The sequence below is a fragment of the Arachis stenosperma genome, chromosome 9 (assembly GCF_014773155.1).
Source record: "Arachis stenosperma cultivar V10309 chromosome 9, arast.V10309.gnm1.PFL2, whole genome shotgun sequence".
In the NCBI taxonomy this organism is placed as follows: domain Eukaryota; kingdom Viridiplantae; phylum Streptophyta; class Magnoliopsida; order Fabales; family Fabaceae; genus Arachis; species Arachis stenosperma.
The window spans coordinates 82278456-82304402 of NC_080385.1; the positions used below are offsets into that span (position 1 = coordinate 82278456).

The 25947-nt window shown below is 39.6% G+C and overlaps 1 non-coding gene across 1 annotated transcript; it reads left to right on the forward strand.

The window, feature by feature from the left end:
* Positions 1-3265: 3265 nt before the first annotated feature.
* On the forward strand, positions 3266-3373 carry LOC130953624 (small nucleolar RNA R71). The gene has a single exon (XR_009075787.1). It is a non-coding gene; the product is annotated as a small nucleolar RNA R71 (small nucleolar RNA).
* Positions 3374-25947: the final 22574 nt, after the last annotated feature.

Consider the following 25947-nt stretch of genomic DNA (forward strand, 5'->3'; position numbering starts at 1 on the left):
AGGTAGAGGACTTGTCCGCCACCTTATAAAGTTCTTGAGCTATAACCTCATGAACTTCTATTTCTTCTCCAATCATGATGCTATGAATCATGATAGCCCGGTCTATAGTAACTTCGGACCGGTTGCTAGTGGGAATGATTGAGCATTGGATAAGCTCCAACCATCCTCTAGCCATGGGTTTGAGGTCATGCCTTCTCAATTGAACCGGCTTTCCTCTTGAATCTCTCTTCCATTCGGCGCCCTCTTCACAAATGTCTGTGAGGACTTGGTCCAACCTTTGATCAAAGTTGACCCTTCTAGTGTAAGGATGTTCATCTCCTTGCATCATGGGCAAGTTGAATGCCAACCTTACATTTTCCGGACTAAAATCCAAGTATTTCCGCCGAACCATAGTAAGCCAATTCTTTGGATCCGGGTTCACACTTTGATCATGGTTCTTGGTGATCCATGCATTGGCATAGAACTCTTGAACCATTAAGATTCCGACTTGTTGAATGGGGTTGGTAAGAACTTCCCAACCTCTTCTTCGGATCTCATGTCGGATCTCCGGATATTCACCTTTTTTGAGTGAAAAGGGGACCTCGGGGATCACCTTCTTCAAGGCCACAACTTCATAGAAGTGGTCTTGATGCACCCTTGAGATGAATCTCTCCATCTCCCATGACTCGGAGGTGGAAGCTTTTGCCTTCCCTTTCCTCTTTCTAGAGGTTTCTCCGGCCTTGGATGCCATAAATGGTTATGAAAAAACGAAAAGCAACGCTTTTACCACACCAAACTTAAAAGGTTTGCTCGTCCTCGAGCAAAAGAAGAAAGAATAGAGGAGAAGAAGAAGAAAATGGAGGAGATGGAGGAGGTTGTGTGGTTCGGCCAAAAGGGGGAAGAAGTAGTTTTTAGGGTGTGTGAAAATGAAGGAGTGAAGATGGGTTTATATAGGGGTGAAGGGAGGGGTAGGGTTCGGCCATTATGGGTGGGTTTGGGAGGGAAAGTGGTTTGAATTTGAATGGTAAGGTAGGTGGGGTTTTATGAAGGATGGATGTGAGTGGTGAAGAGAAGATGGGATTTGATAGGTGAAGGGTTTTTAGGGAAGAGGTATTGAGGTGATTGGTGAATGGGTGAAGAAGAAAGAGGGTGGTAGGGTTGGTGGGGATCCTGTGGGGTCCACAGATCCTGAGGTGTCAAGGAAAAGTCATCCCTGCACCAAATGGCATGCAAAAATGCGTTTTGAGCCAATTCTGGCGTTAAACGCTGGGCTGGTGCCCATTTCTGGCGTTTAATGCCAGGTTCTTGCCCTTTTCTGGCGTTTAACGCCAGTCTGGTGCCCCTTTCTGGCGTTAAACGCCCAGAATGGTGCCAGACTGGGCGTTAAACGCCCATCTGCTAGCCTTACTGGCGTTTAAACGCCAGTAGGTTCTTCCTCCAGGGTGTGCTGTTTTTCTTCCTGTTTTTTATTCTGTTCTTGCTTTTTCAATTGATTTTGTGACTTCTCATGATCATCAACCTACAGAAAACATAAAATAACAAAGGAAAATAGATAAAATATGACATTGGGTTGCCTCCCAACAAGCGCTTCTTTAATGTCAGTAGCTTGACAGAGGGCTCTCATGGAGCCTCACATTTTCTCAGAGCAATGTTGGAACCTCCCAACACCAAACTTAGAGTTTGAATGTGGGGGTTCAACACCAAACTTAGAGTTTGACTGTGGGGGCTCTGTTTGACTCTGATTTGAGAGAAGCTCTTCATGCTTCCTCTCCATGGTGACAGAGGGATATCCTTGAGCCTTAAACACAAAGGATTCTTCATTCACTTGAATGATTAGTTCACCTCCATCAACATCAATCACAGCCTTAGCTGTGGCTAGGAAGGGTCTGCCAAGGATGATGGATTCATCCATGCATTTCCTAGTCTCTAGGACTATGAAATCAGTAGGGATGCAATGGTCTTCAATTTTCACCAGAATATCCTCTACAAGTCCATAAGCTTGTTTTCTTGAATTGTCTGCCATCTCTAGTGAGATTCTTGCAGCTTGCACCTCAAAGATCCCTAGCTTCTCCATTACAGAGAGAGGCATGAGGTTTACACTTGACCCTAAGTCACACAGAGCCTTCTTGAAGGTCATGGTGCCTATGGTACAAGGTATGGAGAACTTCCCAGGGTTCTGCCTCTTTTGAGGTAATTTCTGCCTAGACAAGTCATCCAATTCTTTGGTGAGCAAAGGGGGTTCATCCTCCCAAGTCTCATTTCCAAATAACTTGTCATTTAGCTTTATGATTGCTCCAAGGTATTTAGCAACTTTCTCTTCAGTGACATACTCATCCTCTTCAGAGGAGGAATACTCATCAGAGCTCATGAAAGGCAGAAGCAAGTCCAATGGAATCTCTATGGTCTCACTTTGAGCCTCAGATTCCCATGGTTCCTCATTGAGCAACTCATTGGAGGCCAGTGGACGTCCACTGAGGTCTTCCTCAGTGGCGTTCACTTCCTCTTCCTCCTCTCCAAATTCGGCCATATTGATGGCCTTGCACTCTCCTTTTGGATTTTCTTCTGTATTGCTTGGAAGAGTACTGGGAGGGAGTTCAGTAATTTTCTTGCTCAGCTGTCCCACTTGTGCCTCCAAATTCCTAATGGAGGACCTTGTTTCAGTCATGAAACTTTGAGTGGTTTTGATTAGATCAGAGACCATGGTTGCTAAGTCAGAGTGGTTCTGCTTAGAATTCTCTGTCTGTTGCTGAGAAGATGATGGAAAAGGCTTGCCATTGCTAAACCTGTTTCTTCCACCATTATTGTTGTTGAAACCTTGTTGAGGTCTCTGTTGATCCTTCTATGAGAAATTTGGATGATTTCTCCATGAAGAATTATAGGTGTTTCCATAGGGCTCTCCCATGTAATTCACCTCTTCCATTGAAGGGTTCTCAGGATCATAAGCTTCTTCTTCAGATGAAGCATCCTTAGTACTACTTGGTGCATTTTGCATTCCAAACAGACTTTGAGAAATCAAATTGACTTGTTGAGTCAATATTTTGTTCTGAGCCAATATGGCATTCAGAGTATCAATCTCAAGAACTCCTTTCTTCTGATTTGTCCCATTGTTCACAGGATTCCTTTCAGAAGTGTACATGAATTGGTTATTTGCAACCATTTCAATTAGTTCTTGAGCTTCTGTAGGCATCTTCTTCAGATGAAGAGATCCTCCAGCAGAGCTATCTAAAGATATCTTGGACAGTTCAGAGAGACCATCATAGAAAATACCTATGATGCTCCATTCAGAAAGCATGTCAGAAGGACATTTTCTGATCAATTATTTGTATCTTTCCCAAGCTTCATAGAGGGATTCTCCATCCTTCTGTCTGAAGGTTTGGACTTCCACTCTAAGCTTACTCAATTTTTGAGGTGGAAAGAACTTTGCCAAGAAGGCATTGATTAGCTTTTCCCATGAGTCCAGGTTTTCTTTAGGTTGTGAGTCCAACCATGTCCTAGCTCTGTCTCTTACAGCAAAAGGGAATAGCATAAGTCTGTAGACCTCAGGGTTAACCCCATTAGTCTTGACAGTGTCACAGATTTGCAAGAATTCAGCTAAGAACTGATGAGGATCTTCCAATGGAAGTCCATGGAACTTGCAATTCTGTTGCATTAGAGAAACTAATTGAGGCTTAAGCTCAAAGTTGTTAGCTCCAATGACAGGGATTGAGATGCTTCTCCCATAGAAGTCGGGAGTAGGTGCAGTAAAGTCACCTAGCACCTTCCTTGCATTGTTGGCATTGTTGTTGTTTTCGGCTGCCATGGGTTCTTCTTCTTTGAAGATTTCTGTTAGGTCCTCTACAGAGAGTTGTGCCTTAGCTTCTCTTAGCTTTCGCTTCAAGGTCCTTTCAGGTTCAGGGTCAGCTTCAACAAGAATGCCTTTGTCTTTGTTCCTGCTCATATGAAAGAGAAGAGAACAAGAAAATATGGAATCCTCTATGTCACAGTATAGAGATTCCTTGAGGTGTCAGAAGAACAGAATAATAGAAGAAAGAGGTAGAAGAATTCGAATTTAATCAGATAGAGTTCGAATTGTGCATTGAGAAGGAGTGGTACTCCATAAATAGAAGGATGTGAGAAGAGAGGAAGAAATTTTCGAAAATTAAGTGAAAGATTTTGAAAACATTTTGAAAAACTTTAATTGATTTTCGAAAACCAGGAGTGGGAAAGAAATCAAGTAATTTTTGAAAAAGATTTTGAAATTAGAATTTAAAAAGATATGATTGAAAACTATTTTGAAAAAGATGTGCTTAAAAAGATTTGATTGAAAAGTTATGCTTTTAAAAAGATATGATTGAGAAGATATGATTTGAAAACAAATTTTAAAAAGATTTGATTTTAAAAATTAATGACTTGGCTAACAAGAAAAGATATGATTCAAACATTAAACCTCTCTCAACAGAAAAGGCAACATACTTGAAATGTTCAATCAAATCATTAATTGTTAGCAAGTATCTTTGAAAAAGGAAAGAAATTGATTTTGAAAAAGATTTGATTTTGAAAAACTTTGAAAACTTGAAAAAAAATTGATTTGAAAACAAAATCCTCCCTCTTGTGCCATCCTGGCGTTAAACGCCCAGAATGGTGCACATTCTGGCGTTTAACGCCCAATGCACTACCTTTTTGGGCGTTAAACGCCCAACCAGGCACCCTGGCTGGAGTTTAAACGCCAGTCTGTCCTTTTTCACTGGGCGTTTTGAACGCCCAGCTTTTTCTGTGTAATTCCTCTGCTGCATGTTCTGAATCATCAGTTCCCTGTACTATTGACTTGAAAATAGAACCAAGATCAAATAAACAATGCATGCAAGACACCAAACTTAAAATTAGACACTAGACTCAAACAAGAAACATAAAATATTTTTGGATTTTATGATTTTGAAATTTTTTTTGGATTTTTCGAAAATTATATGGAAATAGAAAATAAAGGTTTCAGAATTCTTAATTTGGATTCCAGGAATCATTGCAATGCTAGTCTAAGACTTCGGTCCAGGAATTAGACATGGCTTCACAGCCAGCCAAGCCTTCAAAGAAAGCTTCGGTCCAAAACACTAGACATGGCCAATGGCCAGCCAAGCCTTAGCAGATCATTGCTCCAATAGCAAGATTGATAGAGATCAACAAGCTCTTGTGATGATCAGTTGAAACCTCGGTCCAATAAGATTAGACATGGCTTCTCAGCCAGCCAGATTTCAACAGATCATCATGAAACTCTAGAACTCATTCTTAAGAATTCTGAAAATACCTAATCTAAGCAACAAGATGAACCGTCAGTTGTCCATACACGAAATAATCCCCGGCAACGGCGCCAAAAACTTGGTGCACGAAATTGTGATCATCAATGGCACCATCAACATGGTACGCTCATTGCAATCTCAACTCTCTATCACAACTCCGCACAAGTAACCAGCAAGTGCACTAGGTCGTCCAAGTAATAAACCTTACGCGAGTAAGGGTCGATCCCACGGAGATTGTTGGTATGAAGCAAGCTATGGTCACCTTGTAAATCTTAGTCAGGCAGACTCAAATGGGTATGGGTGATATATGAATAAAACATAAAGACAAAGATAGAGATACTTATGTATATCATTGGTGAGAGCTTCAGATAAGCGTATGAAGATGCTTTGTCCCTTCCGTCTCTCTGCTTTCCTATTGTCTTCATCCAATCCTTCTTACTCCTTTCCATGGCAAGCTTATGCAAGGGTTTCACCGTTGTCAGTGGCTACCTCCCATCCTCTCAGTGGAAATGTTCAACGCACCCTGTCATGGCACGGCTATCCATCTGTCGGTTCTCAATCAGGCCGGAATAGAATCCAGTGATTCTTTTGCGTCTGTCACTAACGCCCCGCCCTCAGGAGTTTGAAGCACGTCACAGTCATTCAATCATTGAATCCTACTCAGAATACCACAGACAAGGTTAGACCTTCCGGATTCTCTTGAATGCCACCATCAGTTCTAGCCTATACCACGAAGACTTTGATCTCACGGAATGGCTGGCTCGGTTGTCAGGCAAGCGCTCGGTTGTCAGGCGATCAACCATGCATCGTGTATCAGGAATCCAAGAGATATTCACCCAATCTAAGGTAGAACGGAGGTGGTTGTCAGTCACACGTTGATAGGTGAGAATGATGATGAGTGTCACGGATCATCACATTCATCAAGTTGAAGAACAAGTGATATCTTGGAACAAGAACAAGCGGAATTGAATAGAAGAACAATAGTAATTGCATTAATACTCGAGGTACAGCATAGCTCCACACCTTAATCTATGGTGTGTAGAAACTCCACCATTGAAAATACATAAGAACAAGGTCTAGGCATGGCCGTGAGGCCAGCCTCCCAAAGAGGGTTCAATCATCAAAACATGATCAAAAGATCCTAAGACTGAAAGAGGAAAATACAATAGTAAAAGGTCCTATTTATAGAGAACTAGTAGCTTAAGAATGAGTAAATGACATAAAAATCCACTTCCGGGCCCACTTGGTTTGTGCTTGGGCTGAGCAATGAAGCATTTTCGTGTAGAGACTCTTCTTGGAGTTAAACGCCAGCTTTTGTGCCAGTTTGGGCGTTTAACTCCCACTTTGGTGCCAGTTCCGGCGTTTAACGCTGGGAAATCTGAAAGTGACTTTGAACGCCAGTTTGGGCCATCAAATCTTGGGCAAAGTATGGACTATCATATATTGCGGGAAAGCCCAGGATGTCTACTTTCCAACGCCGTTGAGAGCGCGCCAATTGGGCTTCTGTAGCTCCAGAAAATCCACTTCGAGTGCAGGGAGGTCAGAATCCAACAGCATCTGCAGTCCTTTTTAGTCTCTGAATCAGATTTTTGCTCAGGTCCCTCAATTTCAGCCAGAAAATACCTGAAATCACAGAAAAACACACAAACTCATAGTAAAGTCCAGAAAAGTGAATTTTAACTAAAAACTAATAAAAATATACTAAAAACTAACTAGATCATACTAAAAACAATGCCAAAAAGCGTACAAATTATCCGCTCATCAGCTCCCCCTAAATATCCTCTAAAGCAGCGACAAAGGCCTGCTCGACCTCGTCTAACATCTCCCAGGTATACCTAGACACAGCTACATTCCTCTGCCACTCTAAAGGAAATCGAGGCTCGCCATTCTCATCCAGACAGAAAGGACGAGCTCCTTCAACAGCTCGGATCTTGAAAAAATAATTCTTAAAATCACAGAAAAACTCATCATACATGGAGAAGACTTTATGTCCTTGGGCCGACCTAAAAGAAATCCAAGAAGCTTTCTTTTTGGTAGTCCCAGGCTTGGTCAACACAAAGAGATACAGAAAAAAGGGTTAAAGAGGGTTTAACACCAAACTCATGACAAACCATCTGAAAAATCTTGATAAAGCCCCAAGAATTCGGATGAAGCTGAGATGGGGCCACGTTGCAAGACCACAACAAGTCGGTCTCAAAGGAAGTAAAAGGAAGGGTAATATCCATCTGGCTAAAGAAGAAAACGTATGCATAAAAGAAAGGACGCTCTCCCTGGATCTAAGTAGGAAAACAGACCCTGTCATCAGAATCGGGTTCCACCAACTCATAGTTACGTTCCTGATTCTCACTACTACAGATCCGATGGTATTTTCTAAGCTCTGTGCAACACCAGGGAGTCCAACCACTCGGACATCCCCTCATGTACCTTAGAGGATGCCTCGACAATATTTTTGTGAGACGACATGGCCAACTAATCCTACAAAGAAAAGGAAACGGGTTACTAACCCCAAAAAGCAAGTTCGGACAAAAAGGAAGCAACTCGAACAAATGCGACCTTAAGCACACAAAAACAGTAAAAGGAAAACCCCAAGACGCACACCAGGGTCCAGGGGCATCCTTTGGAGGCAATGACAGAGTGAAGTCCCAGAAAAAGATACAAAGATAAAACCCTCTTTCAAACAAAACAAGCGTTCCGAGGAGAAAAAGGCGAAAGTCAAAGGAAAGTCATCAGAAACCATCGTCACTATCAAAGAAAAGTCATCAACAAAAACAAAATCATCAATGGAGCAAACAAGTCATCAAAGGAGCAACCTTTTTCAAAATAGCAGTACGGAAATCAACGACAACACACGAAGCCCTAAAAAGAAGCCAAAAACCGAGAAGATCACCCAAAGCATACATAAGAATGAAAGAAGATCAGGAAACAGGGCATCACAGTAATAAACCAAGTACAGAAGCAAGGAAAAAATTCAAGCTTCCCAACACACAAAATCAAGAACATCATCAAAAGAATCAAAAATGAAAACAGCAAAAATAAACAGTGAAGAGAAAGCAAAAACTAACCTAGAAGAAGGAAGAAAGCTTTGAAAAGGAGCAGCGAAGAATTGACCACGAAGCGGAAGCACCAAGCGAATACCAAAGCGTCACAGAGAAAAAACGATGAAAGCAGCAAAAAAGAGGGGAAGTTACAGGGAAAAGAAAACCGTCTCTTGGATACAAAATTTGAAATAAAGGAAACCAAGAGAAACAGGGCATTAAAAACCAATTAATGAGGGCATTAAAACCCTCACACATTCCAAGACTAGGATGCTAATACAAAAGCGTGCGCTCTCAGAGGAAGCAAAAACGTTTCGCATTCAAAAGGAACTCTATAAAGATAAAGTCGACAAAATGCTCGAGTTTGGTTTCACCCGAGAAGGTTCAAAGTCCTAAAAACTAAGATTCTACCTCCAAATAAAGACCGAGGTCGAGCAGGGGCACTGTTCATATCCTGGGTCGAGCTCTCCGACCCGGGATGTTCTACAGACAAACCGACCGACCTCTTTAGGTCAGGACGACCCGACCTCTTCTCAAAGAGCTCGTCCAAGTCACAGGAAAGCCCAATAAAGGGCCCAAACAGAGGAACACATCCCGAATCCATGGGCAGCCCAAGCCCGTAGAGATAAAGGCGGTTCCCTTGAAGATAAGATGACCTCACTCAAAAGATAAAAGATAAAGATAAGATAACTAACTTATCTTATCTAAGAAGGTCACTCTACACTATTATAAATACGCTGGAGCACCCAGGTATAACTCATACTCTGACTCTACTCAATACCTGCTTAAGACCTTTGCTAACTTAAGCAACAGAGTCCCTTGCAAGTACCCCCCACCCTTCGGGGACGAAGGATCAGCACCATCACCAAGTCGGACACAACAGCCCTGACCAACACAAAAGATCTCGTCCAAGATCGACCTATAGTTTCAGATAAACCCCCGGAACAATATCTTTGGATCATTTTTAGTCCTTAGACATTGGGGGCTGGCCATTCGGCCATGCCTACACCATTATCACTTATGTATTTTCAACGGTGGAGTTTCAACACACCATAGATTAAGGTGTGGAGCTCTGCTGTTCCTCGAGTATTAATGCAAAGTACTATTGTTCTTCTATTCAATTCAAGCTTATTCTTATTCAAAGATGTTCACTTGCACTTCAACTGGATGAATGTGATGATTCGTGACACTCATCATCATTCTCACTTATGAACGCGTGCCTGACAACCACTTCCATTCTACTTGCAATAGCTAGAGTGTGTATCTCTTGGATTCCTGGTCCATGCGTTTGATTGCCTCTCCTGACAACAGAGCCTTCAATTCCTTGAGATCAGAGTCTTCGTGGTATAAGCTAGAATCAATTAGCAGCATTCTTGAGATCCGGAAAGTCTAAACCTTGTCTGTGGTATTCCGAGTAGGATCTGGGATGGGATGACTGTGACGAGCTTCAAACTCATGACTGTTGGGCGTAGTGACAGACGCAAAAGGATCAATGGATCCTATTCCAACACGAGTGAGAACCGACAGATGATTAGCCCTACGTAACCCGTAGCCAGACCATTTTCACTGAGAGGACGGACAGTAGCCAATGACAACGGTGATCCCCCAACATACAGCTTGCCAGAGAAAGGAGTATGAATGATTGAATGAAGACAGTAGAAAAGCAGAGATTTAGAAGGAATAACGCATCTCCATACGCTTATCTGAAATTCCCATCAATGAATTACATTGATGGTGTTTTTGCGAAAAACAAATTTTCCAAACACATAGATCCAACCGGCAAGTATACCGGGTCACATCAAGTAATAATAACTCACATGAGTGAGGTCGATCCCACAGGGATTGATGGATCAAGCAACTTTAGTGGGTGATTAGTTTAGTCAAGCTAACATTGAAGTGAAATTGAGTGAAATCGTAGCCAACAGAAAGTAAATTGACAAGAATTGTAAATGACAGAATGTAAATAGGCAGGAAGCTTAAAGAACAAGCAATGTAAATTGCAGAAACTTAAATGACAAGAAATGTAAATTGCAGGAAATGTAAAGGGGATTGGGTGCAGGAAATTTAAAGGAAAGCAAAAAGCAGCACTTAGAATAATTACAGAATAATTAAATTGCATGAAAAGTAAAAGGGATTGGGTGCTGGGAATTAAAATTTCAACAAGAAAATGTAAAGTGCAATCAAGCAAAGAAGTAAAAGATGAAGTAAGTGCAGCAGATTCAAACAGAAATGAAAAATTATTTGAAGAACAAGACAGAAAGAAACTTAGCTCAATTGTAAAATCTAAAAGAGAATTTGAGGATCCAAGAAGAGCAATGAACTCAGGAAGCAAATCTGGATCTCAATTCTCCTTTGCTCAGTCAGGAAATATATTGCAGAAGAAAATGAGGTTTAAAAATAGCAGAGAAGATTAAAATCCAATCCTTAGATCAATTGAGAGGAAGAGTGGAAGATGATTCTCAGAATTTGAATCAATGGAGCTCTTCAACCTCAATTCAAGATCCAAAATAGAAAAGCTAAAGTTGCAAAAGAAGAAGATTTAAAACAGCAAATGAATTTTGAATTATGCAGTAAAAGAACAAGAGAGAATTCAAGGTGAGAATTGAAACAGAATTCCTTCAATTCTCCAATTCAAGTTAAGATGTAAAAGTGAGCTCTCTTCTACTACTACTCCCTAATGGAGCAAGCCTCCCAATATTCTAATTCAGCTCTCCTCTACAAAGATGGAAATGATGCCTTATATAGGCTTTACAAAATAAAATAAAATTGAAATGAAAAACAAATGAAAATCCTAATTCTAGCTTGTTCTTGTGCCTTTGAGTGATGATGTGGGCTTAGCTTGCTTTGGATTTGAGGAGAAATGGGTTTGCATGGCCTTGATTCAATTTGGAGAGGAATTGAATTTAAATGAGATTTTGGTTGAATTTGGCCCATGATGCTCCCAGGAGGCTGCCCTGCCCTTGTGGAGGGCAGAGCAGGAAATGGTGCATGCGGCTTCATTGCGTGCGTGCTTGGTGTGTGTGAGGCATTCAGGATGTTGCCCTGCCCTTGTGGAGGGCAGGGCAATGTTGTCATGGTGCGGCCTTGTGCGCGCTCCAAGTTCCTTGACCGTGCCAACTTGTGCTTGTGTGCGCCAAGGAGTAGTGCCTAAGCCTTTACTTCCTTGAAGGTCTTGTGTTCGAACCTTGGTGAAAGCACTTGGGGGAGCAATTTTTCTTGATTTTCCATGAAGAGATGCACGACATTGCCTGCTCTCCAAGAGGGCAGAGCAGAAAAATGAGCGCTACTTGCTTTGGAGTGAGGCTCCAGCTTCGAACCTTGGTGGAAGCACTTTGGTTTATTTTCGCTTATTTTTTGCCCTTAAAGATGCCTTTCACTCATTCCTCAATTGTGCGCCAAATATGTATTGCTATATATCGTTGGAAAGCTCTGAATGTCAGCTTTCTAACGCAACTGAAAGCACATCAATTGGACGTCTGTAGCTCAAGTTATAGCCCTTTGAAGTAGGCATGGTCATGCTGTGAGCGCCCAGATTTTTAACTTAGCGAAAATTTGCTTCCAACCTCACTTTGCATCACGATATTGCCCTGCTCTTGGCAAGGGCAGGGCAGTGTGCGTGCTGGTTGCTTTCTTCTTTCAATTTGGTCATGGGCCACGCTTCTAAAAGCGTGGCCTAAGGCTCCAAAGTGTACCCCAACTTCAAAGTGTACCCCAAAGCTCTTCTTTTTCTCCTTTTTAGTTTATTTTGTGCTTCTTTGCTTCTTTTTCTTCTTATTTCCTACAAGATTTATAAAATTAAAAGATCAAGAAAATATATCATTTAAGCACAAAAGAATGCAATATTTAAGCACTAATAATCAATTTATTGTATGAAAAACCATAGAAAAATGGGTATATGATGACTTGTCATCACAACACCAAACTTAAACCTTGCTTGTCCCCAAGCAAGAAAAGAATCATGCAATAAAGATTGACAATCCAAGGTAAGAAGAATAGCAACTCAATGTTCATGGTAAGCTAGTTTTCTAAGCATGCTACAATCACAAAAGAAATGTAAATGATTGATGCTTCTATCTAGCTCATTTTATGAAATCTTTTCCTTATATTTCTTCCTTGAAACAAGCTTTTGATTTTTTTTTTCATTAGCTTCTCCTTTTGGGTGCTTTGCCCCATGAGTTGATAACAAAGCTACGACTTCTAAATGCTTTGTTTTCAAGTATTACCACTTGATACATAAGCACCACAAGCATTTAATTAGAGGACTTCATTAAGCTCATCATTTTTTTTCTTTTCTTGACTCTCTAATCATTGATGCTCAGAACCTTGAGCTTTGAGGGAGTGCTTTTGCACTTGAGCCTATCCTTAACTTCTAAGTGTTTTGTTTTCAAGCATTTGGCTTGATACATAAACACCACAAGCACTTAACAAATAAATTGCCATTGGTACTCAGAGCCTTCAGCTTTCTCATTCTTTCCCTTTTTCTTTTCTTGCTTTAATTGTATTTGATTCTTCAAGGTTTTAATGATTTCAAAAGATTTCACAAAATGTACTAGATGAAAAACTTCAATTAAATAAAATCCAATGCAATTGAGCAACAATCAATCATACTAGCTTTCCAATACTTGTATGCACATGCTAAATTCTTCTTTAATTCCTTGTTTGTTTATGATCATGATGCTTTTTTTTTTACTTTTGAATTCACAAAACTGAAGTTGGTAGTCATAATGCCACAGCAACATGTTACAAATCAAGATTCAAGCTATGCTTTATTCATACACACATGTAAACAGAGAAGATAATAAGACAATCATGCAATTTAAGTGCTGGAAACAAATGAGAAGAAAAGGAACTCTACAACCTTGTAGTTCATCTTCATTATTGTTGTCCTTTTTCCTCTATTCTTCCTCTTTCCCTTGCCAAACTCAGAATGCTTGCTTATCCTCAAGCAACAATTAGAACAATGGCTATGGGGCTAAGATGGATCATGATTGTCTTACACAATGATATGTTAGTAGCACATGTGTTTTAAGCAAGCAAAATTAAAGATAACAATCAAGGCACAAGAGACAGAGACATTTTGATTGCAAACATAAGAGGGTGTGCATGATACATTGCATAAAAAAATAAGTGGCACACCAACTTAGTGTGACACTTTCACTTGAAATTAGTGCAAGTATCTAGTAAGCATTGGAACCAAATTTTGTTGCATAGCAACACCAAACTTAGAATGCAACCATATGTCAATTTATTTGAACTAAAACTAAACAAAAGAAACTGTTATTTGTTGAATACAATCACCAAGCCAAAAATCTGTCATTAATAAGGATCTCTTGGTGATGTATTAACAAAAAAAATTAATAAAAGAAAACAAAAAAATAAAAAAAGTGACTAAAACAAAGAGAATGCAAATGAAATGTCAAAACAAAAGAAAAATAACAATGCAAAGGCAATATGATTATGCAGACAAGTGATGTTGCTGGATGAGTTACATAGAAAAATAAGTGGCACACCAAACTTAGAATCATAGTGTGACACTTTCATGTAGAATTGATGCAATCATCCAAAGGAATTGAAAACAATTTGTTGCAAGGCAACACCAAACTTAGAATGTGATCATATGCCAATTTATTGAAATTTAAACAAGGCAAGGAGAACGAATGTTACCTACTGTTTACCTATTCTTCACTTTCTTCCTCTTCTTCCAGTTTGTTAAGAGGAATGACCTTAAAGGGGGAGAAGATTCAGCTAGTGTCCCTTGTCTTGGCCACTTCTCAGCAAGCTTCCTTTTGCACATGACTTGATTGACCTTGCTTGCTGGACCAGGGACATGATTGGTGCTCTTGTTAGTTGCCTTCACTTCTTGGATGTCAAGACATGGTTGCTGTGTGATGTTTGGAGTTTGATCTTCATCCAGAGTCTTTTGAATTGGTGGTTCAATGAGCTTGTCCTTCATGTGCCTCTCTGTTTCCCTTGAGTTTGGACGTTCTTGATTGTCCTCCTCACTAGCTTGTTCTTCTACTTCCTCTTTTACACTCAACATTTGCTTTAATAGCTCTTTCATGGAGGAGGTTTGTTGATCTTCCCAAGCTTTCTTCATCTCCTCTTCATACCTTTCAATCATGGATTCAAGTGTTGAGGCGTTTTGGTCCAGGGAAGTTTGTGAGAGTTGTGAGTTGTCATGTGCTCTTGTCATCTCAAGTACAGTTTCAGGTTCAAATATTTCCACCACTTCTTCCTTCTTCACTAAAAATTCACTTGACTTAGTAGCCTCTTCCTCTTGTTTTTCCTCTTTCCTTGTTGCACTCACCAATTGAGCTAACATTATTTCCATGTTTTTGAATGAATTCTCTTGCTCGTTCCAGGATATCTGTGCCTCCTTCTCATATTTTTCACACATGGTCTCAAGCTTTGAGAGGCTTTAGTTCATGGAAGTTTGTGTGGGTGGTGAATTTTGATAGAGGCTTTCTGTTGAAGCATGGTCAAGTGATGATATCTTTGGATGAATATCATATGGAGCATTAGAATTTCCTTCCCAGCCACCATTAGAATCATGACTAGCATCATTTTGTGGTGGAAGAAAATATCCCATATGGTTTTCTTGCTCATCTTGTGTCTGTGAAGCAAATCTCCATGGATTGGAGTGCTCAGAATCTGTGATTTCTTGGTGATATTCCCAACCACCATTAGAGATTGGTGATGGTGGGTGATATCCCATAAAATTTGTTTGGTCATAAGATGAGTTGAACTCCATTTAAATTTTGGAAAACACAACACCAAGGAAAATTGAAATTACTCATATCAGATATGAGAATTTATTAGTGAGGCAAAAACTCAAACACCTTGGTTTCACTTTAAAACAGAGAACAAAAACAAAGAAAATGCTTGATCTAGACTTCTCACCCACTTAATCATTGTTGATCTAATCAATCCCCGGCAACGGCGCCAAAAACTTGATGGTGTTTTTGCGGAAAACGAATTTTCCAAACACATAGATCTAACCGGCAAGTGTACTGACAAACCCCAATTTGACGGTTTATCTTGTATTGAATTTAGGGGATTTTATCACCTTTTACCCACATTTATTCAATGAAATAGCATGGTTTTGTATATTCTCCTTTAATTGTGCTTAAGAGTGAAAACATGCTTTTTAGGTCTTAAAATAGCTAAATTTAATTCTCCTTGATTCCATTAGATGCCTTGATATGTTTGCTAAGTGATTTCAGATTTAGAAGGCAAAGATTGGATCAAGGGAATGAAGAAAGAAGCATGAAAAGTTGGAGAACTCATGAAGAAATGAAAGAACCGGAAAGCTGTCAAGCCGACCTCTTCGCACTTAAATGACCATAACTTGAGCTACAGAGGTCCAAATGATGCAGTTCCAGTTGGGTTAGAAAGCTAACATCCGGGGCTTCGAAACGATATAAGATTTATCATAGTTGCTATACGTATGGTGGCGCGCACGCGCAAAGTACACGCACGCGCCGTTGCTGCCACCTGGTTCACTTAAAGCAAAACGTGGCTAGCGAATTCTAAAGTCTTGTGGGCCCAATCCAACTCATTTCTGATGCTATTTAACCCAAGGAGTGAAGAGGGAAACACATGTTAGTTACCATTAGCTTAGTTTAGTAGTTAGAGTTAGTTTCTAGAGAGAGAAGCTCTCTCTTCTCTCTAGAATTAGGATTAGGTTAGTTCTTAGATCTAGATCTATTTCTTCTTCTTCTCTCTTCCAATTTTTGTTCCTCTCCTCTATTGTAGTTGTAGAATTCTTCTTCTAATGTAATTCCTTTGTTTGTAGTTTATGAATTCTCTTTTGTAGATCTACATTTCTCCTTCAATGCAATTGGTAAGTTCTTTGTTGTTTCATGATTGATTTGGTTTTCTATTGTAGACCTCTTGCCTTTGTAGTTAGATCTCTCTTTTATTCTTGCAAATTCATGTGTTTACTTGTATTGCACTCTATGTGTTTGATGAAATGTCTCTTATAGCTATTAGTTAGATTTTGTTCCTCTTGGCCTAGGTAGAGTAATTAGTGACACTTGAGTTATCTAATTCCTTTGTTGATTGATAATTAGAGAGATTGCTAATTGGTTTGGAGTGTACTAAAGCTAGTCTTTCCTTGGGAGTTGGCTAGGACTTGTGGCTCAAGTCAATTCATCCACTTGACTTTCCTTTATTTAGTAAGGGTTAACTAAGTGGTAGCAATGAACAATTCTCATCACAATTGAGAAGGATAACTAGGATAGGACTTTTAATTTTCATACCTTGCCAAGAGCCTTTTATAGTTGTTAGTTTATTTTCATTGCCATTTACTTTCATGCTTCTTATCCAAAACCCCAAAACACATTTCTAACCAATAACAAGACATTTTATTGTAATTCCTAGGGAGAACGACCTGAGATTTGAATACTTCGGTTTATAAAATTAGGAGTTTGTTACTTGTGACAAACAATCTTTTGTATGAAAGGATTGTTGTTGGTTTAGAAACTATACTTGCAACGAGAATTCATTTGTGAAATTCTAAATCGTCAAAAATCCAATCATCATGTACCGGGTCGCATCAAGTAGTAATAACTCACATAGAGTGAGGTCGATCCCACAGGGATTGATGGATCAAGCAACTTTAGTGGGTGATTAGTTTAGTCAAGCTAACATTGAAGTGAAATTAAGTGAAATCGTAGCCAACAGAAAGTAAATTGACAAGAATTGTAAATGACGGAATGTAAATAGGCAGGAAGGTTAAAGAACAAGCAATGTAAATTGCAGAAACTTAAATGACAAGAAATGTAAAGTGCAGAAAATGTAAAGGCGATTGGGTGCAGGAAATTTAAAGGAAAGCAAAAAGCAGCTCTTAGAATAATTACAGAATAATTAAATTGCATGAAAAGTAAAAGGGATTGGGTGCTGGGAATTAAAATTTCAACAAGAAAATGTAAAGTGCAATCAAGCAAAGAAGTAAAAGATGAAGTAAGTGCAGCAGATTCAAACAGAAATGAAAAATTGCTTGAAGAACAAGACAGAAAGAAACTTAGCTCAATTGTAAAATCTAAAAGAGAATTTGAGGATCCAAGAAGAGCAATGAACTCAGGAAGCAAATCTGGATCTCAATTCTCCTTTGCTCAGTCAGGAAATATATTGCAGAAGAAAATGAGGTTTAAAAATTGCAGAGAAGATTAAAACCCAATCCTTAGATCAATTGAGAGGAAGAGTGGAAGATGATTCTCAGAATTTGAATCAATGGAGCTCTTCAACCTCAATTCAAGATCCAAAACAGAAAAGCTAAAATTGCAGAAGAAGAAGATTTAAAACAGCAAATGAATTTTGAATTATGCAGTAAAAGAACAAGAGAGAATTCAAGGTGAAAATTGAAACAGAATTCCTTCAATTCTCCAATTCAAGTTAAGATGTAAAAGTGAGCTCTCTTCTACTACTACTCCCTAATGGAGCAAGCCTCCCAATATTCTAATTCAGCTCTCCTCTACAAAGATGGAAATGATGCCTTATATAGGCTTTACAAAATAAAATGAAATTGAAATGAAAAACAAATGAAAATCCTAATTCTAGCTTGTTCTTGTGCCTTTGAGTGATGATGTGGGCTTAGCTTGCTTTGGATTTGAGGAGAAATGGGTTTACATGGCCTTGATTCAATTTGGAGAGGAATTGAATTTAAATGAGATTTTGGTTGAATTTGGCCCATGATGCTCCCAGGAGGCTGCCCTGCCCTTGTGGAGGGCAGAGCAGGAAATGGTGCATGCGGCTTCATTGCGTGCGTGCTTGGTGTGTGTGAGGCATTCAGGATGCTACCCTGCCCTTGTGGAGGGCAGGGCAATGTTGTCATGGTGCGGCCTTGTGCGCGCTCCAAGTTCCTTGACCGTGCCAACTTGTGCTTGTGTGCGCCAAGGAGTAGCGCCTAAGCCTTTACTTCCTTGAAGGTCTTGTGTTCGAACCTTGGTGAAAGCACTTGGGGGAGCAATTTTTCTTGATTTTCCATGAAGAGATGCACGACATTGCCTGCTCTCCAAGAGGGCAGAGCAGAAAAATGAGCGCTACTTGCTTTGGAGTGAGGCTCCAGCTTCGAACCTTGGTGGAAGCACTTTGGTTTATTTTCGCTTATTTTTTGCCCTTAAAGATGCCTTTCACTCATGCCTCAATTGTGCGCCAAATATGTATTGCTATATATCGTTGGAAAGCTCTGAATGTCAGCTTTCCAACGCAACTGAAAGCACATCAATTGGGCGTCTGTAGCTCAAGTTATAGTCCTTTGAAGTAGGCATGGTCATGCTATGAGCGCCCAGATTTTTAACTTAGCGAAAATTTGCTTCCAACCTCACTTTGCATCACGATATTGCCCTGCTATTGGCAAGGGCAGGGCAGTGTGCGTGCTGGTTGCTTTCTTCTTTCAATTTGGTCATGGGCCACGCTTTTAAAAGCGTGGCCTAAGGCTCCAAAGTGTACCCCAACTTCAAAGTGTACCCCAAAGCTCTTTTTTTTCTCCTTTTTAGCTTATTTTGTGCTTCTTTGCTTCTTTTTCTTCTTATTTCCTACAAGATTTATAAAATTAAAAGATCAAGAAAATATATCATTTAAGCACAAAAGAATGCAATATTTAAGCACTAATCATCAATTTATTGTATGAAAAAGCATAGAAAAATGGGTATGTGATGACTTGTCATCATACATAAGTATCTCTATCTTTATTTTATGTTTATTTATCTTTTAATTATCAAAACTCCATAACCATTTGAATCTGCTTGACTAAGAATTACAAGATGACCATAGCTTGCTTCAAGCCGACAATCTCCGTGGGATCGACCCTTACTCACGTAAGGTTTATTACTTGGACGACCCAGTGCACTTGCTGGTTAGTTGTGCGAAGTTGTGAAAAACAGTTGAGATTACAATTATGCGTACCAAATTGTTGGCGCCATTGAGATCACAATTTCGTGCACCAGTTCTGTTGAGCTTGTAGTGCCTCCATGATTTCTGTATTTGGTGAATTTTTGTCTTTTTTGGTTGAGATGCATCTTTTGGTGTGGTGTCCGTGTTCTTATGCGGCGTCCTGTTCTCTAGATCAGAGTTGTGGTCGTTGTCAAGGTTGTCCGCCATGATGATGGGATGACTTCCAGGTTCCCCGGCAACGGCGCCAATGTTCAGAGGGTTACCTGAAACTGAAGGTTGATCTCGGATTAGATCTTCTATATTGGTCGGAGCTGTCGTGTTTGACTTGTTGGATCTGGTGGCCAGAGCTGTCGTGTCCGACCTGTTGGACTCAGCGGTGTTGTTGATCCTTCATCACCGGAGGGTGGTGGTACCTGCAAGAGACTCCGATGCTTAAGTTAGCACATGCTTTAGGCAGGTTTTTAGAAGAATCAGAGTATGAGTTATACCTGGGTGCTCTAGTGTATTTATAATAGTGTGGAGTGACCTTTCTTATATTTGGGTGAAGTCATCTTATCTTTAAGGGAAACTGCCTTTATCTTTCTAGGCTTTAGCTGCCTTTAGATTTGGGCTGGGTTCCTTCATTTGGGCCTTCTTTGGGCTTCTCTGGCGATTTGGCCGAGCTCTTTGAGAAGAGGTCGGGAACTTCCAGACTTGAAGAGGTCGGTCGGCTCTGCCCGAGTCGTACAGCTCGACCCAGGGCATGAACACTATCTTTCCGACACGACAATTACATTCAGTTATCACCCAAATCTAATTTATTCGCCTACCCTTATCTTCACAGCCTATCCCAACTCATTCTAATCTTACAGCCATAATCAATCTTAGTTTCTTAAGGGTCCTTACTTACCTTAACTCATTAAACTCTGCAAGTATTCAAGCCTAAGATGTGTCTAGTGACCATTCTACTACCTCTATTCACAACTATCATGTGCTGCTGCATTCCACAGGCTTCTGTTGTGCCACTCTGATTTTTAGCCACAATTTAACTAACTAATCCAAATGTTCAATCAAGTCATACATCATTCATCGGGTTGCAAAACCTAGGCTTACTTCTGAGCTTCCTCAAGTTTACCCAAATAGCATTTATGTTTATCCTAAGACTAATTCCTAACTTAGTGCCTTATAGCATCTCTATGCCTAATTCTAATCTTAAACGATTTTCTACCGCTACAAGTATAATTTTCATCAATTTCCAACCACTCAACACTTTCAAAGCCTAACAATAGTTCTTATACTAACCATAACTTCACCACCATCCACTCAATCACACTCATAACACACTCAATCATTCCAATACCTAAAATATTCTCTTCCCCATTTCCTATACTCATTTGACAAAACCCAAGGTCCACCATAACGTTTATTCCGCATCTAATTATCCAATTCATTCAGAATTTCATCAATGTATACAATTCAACCTCCCTTAGACACACTAAAAAACTAATCAATTTATACTTATCACAACTAAAATTAAATATTAAACTCAGCCAAAAATTCAAGCCTAAATTTATTCTCACCTATTTTTCTCCTTCTCTACTTACCTCTGCACCCTATAATTCACCAAGTACCAAATGTTATATTAACCACCCTATAATCTACCAGTAAAAACCAAAGTCAAGTGCAAAAATTCCTAGTGATAACTTAACTTAAATTCATAGTCCTTTAGTAATTACATCCATCTCCATAGGGGTAGTTCCTCCTTGCTCCACATCTTCAACACAAGCACAAATATAGCAGGCTCTAGATCGTGAGTTAATGAATTCACTTCGTACGGCCTCAATTGTCACGATGTATAAACCATTACATCCTAATGTTACATCAGAATGCACTCCAAGATTTTCATATGAAGCATACCAGTAGATCCTTAACGGCCCATGGGGTTTAAGCAGTGTAAACACTAGCGCTGTGGTTAATCTTTCTTTTAAGTTTTGAAGGATTTTCCCTCATAATATGACATTCCCACCAATGGGCACCTTTGTGTGTCGACTCAGTGATCGGTAATTCCATTTGCAAAATCAAAGCTTCACAACTCCTCGTAAGGCTGCACGGTCACCGGTTTCATTCTTCGTGTTCATAAATTGTGTCCTAAGGAACTAACATATCGGAGGTTCCATATAAGGATTGATGCGATATCGAAATGAGCTCAAGTTATCTAAAGGAATATCAAGCTTGAAAGAAAGAAAACAATTTTGAATGGTATATGTAAAAAATGAAAAGATACATTGTGTTGTAATCAGAAGAGATTGTAAAAAATAAGAAAATACACCAGAAAGAGAGTTAAAGTGCACCTTAAGAAAGAGATTTTAAATTACTAATATTTGGTGGAAACAATAAGGCAAATTGAATTTCAAAATAGGTCTGTAAAGATTTTAAGAGGATTATGAGCCCTTGAATAAAGGCGGTTTAACTCAACAGTAAACGTTCAGGCTCACATCAAGGAATACAAGGTTCGCGTGAGGATATGTGAAAACAAGAAATAGGATTTAGCAAGGTTCAATTCATTCACCAAAAGGGATGTGTTGATTCTTTTATTCGTATAAAATCTCACACCACCATTAAGAGTACCATGCTTACACAGCGTTACTCTGACTTGTTGGTCTTTTAGAATTTAATGATTCACTCACGTCAACCAAAAACATCCCTAAGTTCTGTCGGCTCTAGCGGCAATACTTAACGTGACACAAGTGAGCTTGGTCCTAAGTTTGATACTAAGTTGGACACCTTTAGTCTCGAACCCTCATCCCTATTATAAGCTATGAATAAACGCGTTATCCTAATATCGCACAATACAGTTAAAGCTTTATAACCAGTTATACACCTACCTTTTATCTCAAGCTCACACATATGGCGTTATAGCGAATACACGACTTTACTGCTGATTCTGACTCGCATCTTGGTTTTTTCCACGACGGCAATCCCTGGCAATGTGTCCAAACAGTCCACAAGTGTAGCATCGACCATTTCCTTTTGCCCGGAGAAACGGGGCATTATTTTTCCTTCTGAAGTTTCTTTGTCCATAAGGATGCTGGGTGGCTTGTCCGTCCCTTTTGAAGATCTGGCCTTTTGTTGGAAAATACTTTCTATGACCTTTGCTACTGCTACCCCCATGAGTATCTCTCAGTAAAGTTGTCTTCCTAATGCAATTTACACATCTCTTGCCTCGTTTACCAATTTCGAGAATTCCCTAATCTCTAATGAAGCCACAACACGCATGATATCTTCCCTCAGCCATACTCAGTATTTGATGCATTTCCAGCCCTCATAGGACTGACGTTAGGATTTTTGCCAGTAAAGAATTTTATAAAAACAGTCGCATTGTAGATATAGTCTCTAAACCGACAGAAATCCTTTCGTACAAACGTTTTGGTTGTCACAAGTAACAAACCCCTAAATAAATTGATAACTGAGTATTTAAACCTCGGGTCGTCTTCTCAAAGAATTGCAGGGAGGTATGTTCTTATTATTGGTTATGAGTTTGTAAATTGGGGGATGTTGAGTTTGGGCAATGCGCACAGGTATATTTTCAAGCAATAAAAATAAATAAATAACTGTAAAATAAACTCTTGGCAAGGTATAAAGACTGGAGGTCCTATCCTAGTTATCCTTATCAATTGTGATGAGAATTAGATTTTTCTCCCACTTTGTTAACCTCTAACTATGAAGGTAAGTTAAGTGGATGAATTCCAATTTTCAATCAACAATGAGTTTAACAACTCAAGAGTTACCAATTATTTAACCAAAGCCAAGAATGTAAAAAGCTAAATTAAAATCATAAATATCTGGAATACCTTCAATTCATTCAAAGCAGTAAAATCTAAAACTAACAATATTAATAAGCCAATTGGGCAATAGAAAAATCCAAATTATTTATATAAATAAAAGACAGCAATCATCAATCTGAAATATCTCAAATAACATTAATTTAAAAGAGTAATCTGTAACATGGAAGAATTCTTAAATTAAATTGGAATAAATAAAAATAAAGAACCTGGGATTGAGAGCTACTCCAAAAACTAAGAGAAATCCTAAATCCTAAGAGAGAGAGGAGAGAACCCCTCTGAAAACTAATCTAAATCATGAGAAGTGAATTATGAGTGCATGATTATGAATACATGCATTCCCCCACTTTATAGCCACTAATCTATGTTTTCTGGGCCGCAAACTGGATCAAAAGCAGCCCAGAAGTCACTTCCAGCGCTTTCTGATCCGTACAGGTCGCGGAAAAGTGACGTGGCCGCATGGCTCACGCGGCCGCGCGGGTTACGTTCCTGCCAGGTCACGCGTCCGCGTGACCCACGCGTTCGCGTCACCTGGCGTCATGGCAGCTATGGCAAATTATATATTAAATCGAAGCCCCGAACGTTAGCTTTCCAACGCAACTAGAACCGCATCGTTTGGACCTCTGTAGCTAAAGTTATCGCTGTTTGAGTGCGAAGAGGTCAGGCTGGACAGCTTAGCAGTTTCTCCAACTTCTTGTATTCCTTCTAGTTTTGCATGCTTCCTTTCCATCCTCTGAGCCATTCCTGCCTTGTAATCTCTGAAAACACTTAACACACATATCAAGGCATCTAATGGTATAAAAGGAGAATTAATATTAATAAAATTAAGGTCGAAGAAGCATGTTTTCAATCAAAGCACATAATTAGGAAGGGAAATGTAAAACATGCAAATAGTATGAATAAGTGGGTAAAGAGTTGATAAAATCCACTCAATTGAGTACAAGATAAACCATAAAATAGTGGTTTATCAAGGACTCAGCGACACCTTGACTTATTCTCATGAACCTACAGAGTTCTACGAACTTGCTGGTGTATTTAGCTACCGTCATGGACCCTTGCTTCAATCGTAAGAACTCAAATTCTCTGGCCTCCCTTATTGACTCATGAAAGTGCTTCTTGTAGAAAGCTGCCTGGAATAACGTCCATGTAATATCCACATTCTGTTGGTATAGAAGTCGACGCTCTCCTTGCTACCATTGTTGAGCTTCTCCCACTAGTTGATAAGCCGAATATTCCAAGAAATGGTCATACAGTACATGTTAAGTTCGCAATGCACGCTCCACAGCTTGGAACCAGTTGTCTGCTTCAGCAGGGTTTATCGATGCATTGAAAATTGGCGGGTCAACTTTCAGAAAAGCAGCTAAAGTTCTCGGGACACCACCTAAGTTGTTCTCAACACCTTCTTTATTTTTGTTTTCGGATGATTGCCTTGTCAGCCACTTAGCATGAGTAGTCAAAGTAGTGCTTGCTTGAATTGTGTTAAATAAGTTAGTCATCACCGCCACGAGTTCACCGTGATTGTCCATTGAGGGGTTACCCTCATAGTCTCTTTGATGAGCGGATATTTTATACGCTTTTTGGCATCATTTTCATATAGTTATTAGCATGTTTTATTTAAGTTTTATTAAGTTTTCATAGGTTTTAGTGTAAAATTCACATTTTTGGATTCTACTTGGAGTTTGTGTGTTTTTATACAATTTCAGGTATTTTTTGGCTGAAATTGAGGAGCTGGAGCAAAAATCTGATTCAGAGACAGCGAAAGCACTACAAATGCTATCTGGATCTGACCTCCTTGCACTTGAAAAAGCTTTTCTAGAGCTACAAACGTCCAAATGGAGCGTTCTTAATGGATATGGAAAGCTAACATCAAAGCTTTCCAGCAATGTATAATAGTTTATTCTTTTCTTCTGAATTGAAGGCCCAAAACTGGCATCCAACGCCAGCATCCTACCCTATTCTGGCGTCGAGCGCCCAAAGGAGAAGAGACCAGCGTCCAATGCCCATAAAGGACACTCTAGCCATCCTTCAATGCCCTAGAGGCCTCCTAGCATGTGGATCTCAATCAAGCTCAGCCCAATCACTCACCAAGTGGGCCCAGAAGTAGATTTTAGCACTAAAAGAATGCTTTACCCTTCTTAATGTAATGCTTAGTCATAAGTTTAGTATTTAAAGACTTTTACATCTCTCATTAAGGGGAGGACGCACACTTTACACATTTTATCATTGTATTTTTTATTTATCAGTAAGAGTTTCTAAACCTCCTAGGTTGAGGGGAGGAGCCCTGATGAGTTTCATGGACTAATAAAAATATTACTGTTCTATTTCAATTCGTGTTTGATTCACTATTCTAAGATGTATCTTCGTTCTTCATTCTAAGACCGCATTCCTGACAACCACCCGTGTTCTTCTTGGGTTCATGTGAATACGTAACTTGAAAGCATTGAACCACCAGCTTGATTATATATGTCTTAAACGGCTAATCCACGACTTCGTTAGGGATTTCTCGAAACATCAGTTCAGCCGAGGTATGGGGAGATTAGAGTCTTTGTGGTAAAGGCTAGAACCCAAAGGTGCAGCATCCTTTGATCTGGAAGATTTGACCTCGTTTGTGGCATTTTGAGAAGGATCATTAAGGAGAATGGACTGCCAGAAGCTTCACCTTCAATCAGAATGGATTCACACTAACCCTGTGGTTCAGATCTGGAGGAGCATTGGCGACCTCTCAACCGGCGTTGATCACATACAGCCTGCCATAGAAGAAATCATTCAAAATTGAAGAAGACAGTAAGACTAGAATTAATCCAGAAGAATAAAGCATCTCCAAGCCTTAACCATCTCCTTATAATCAAATCTTGTAATTCCATGTTTATTCCTTTTATGATTTTAACCAAATCCAACAACTCTTCTATCTGCCTGACTAAGATCTGCAAGATAACCATAGGTTGC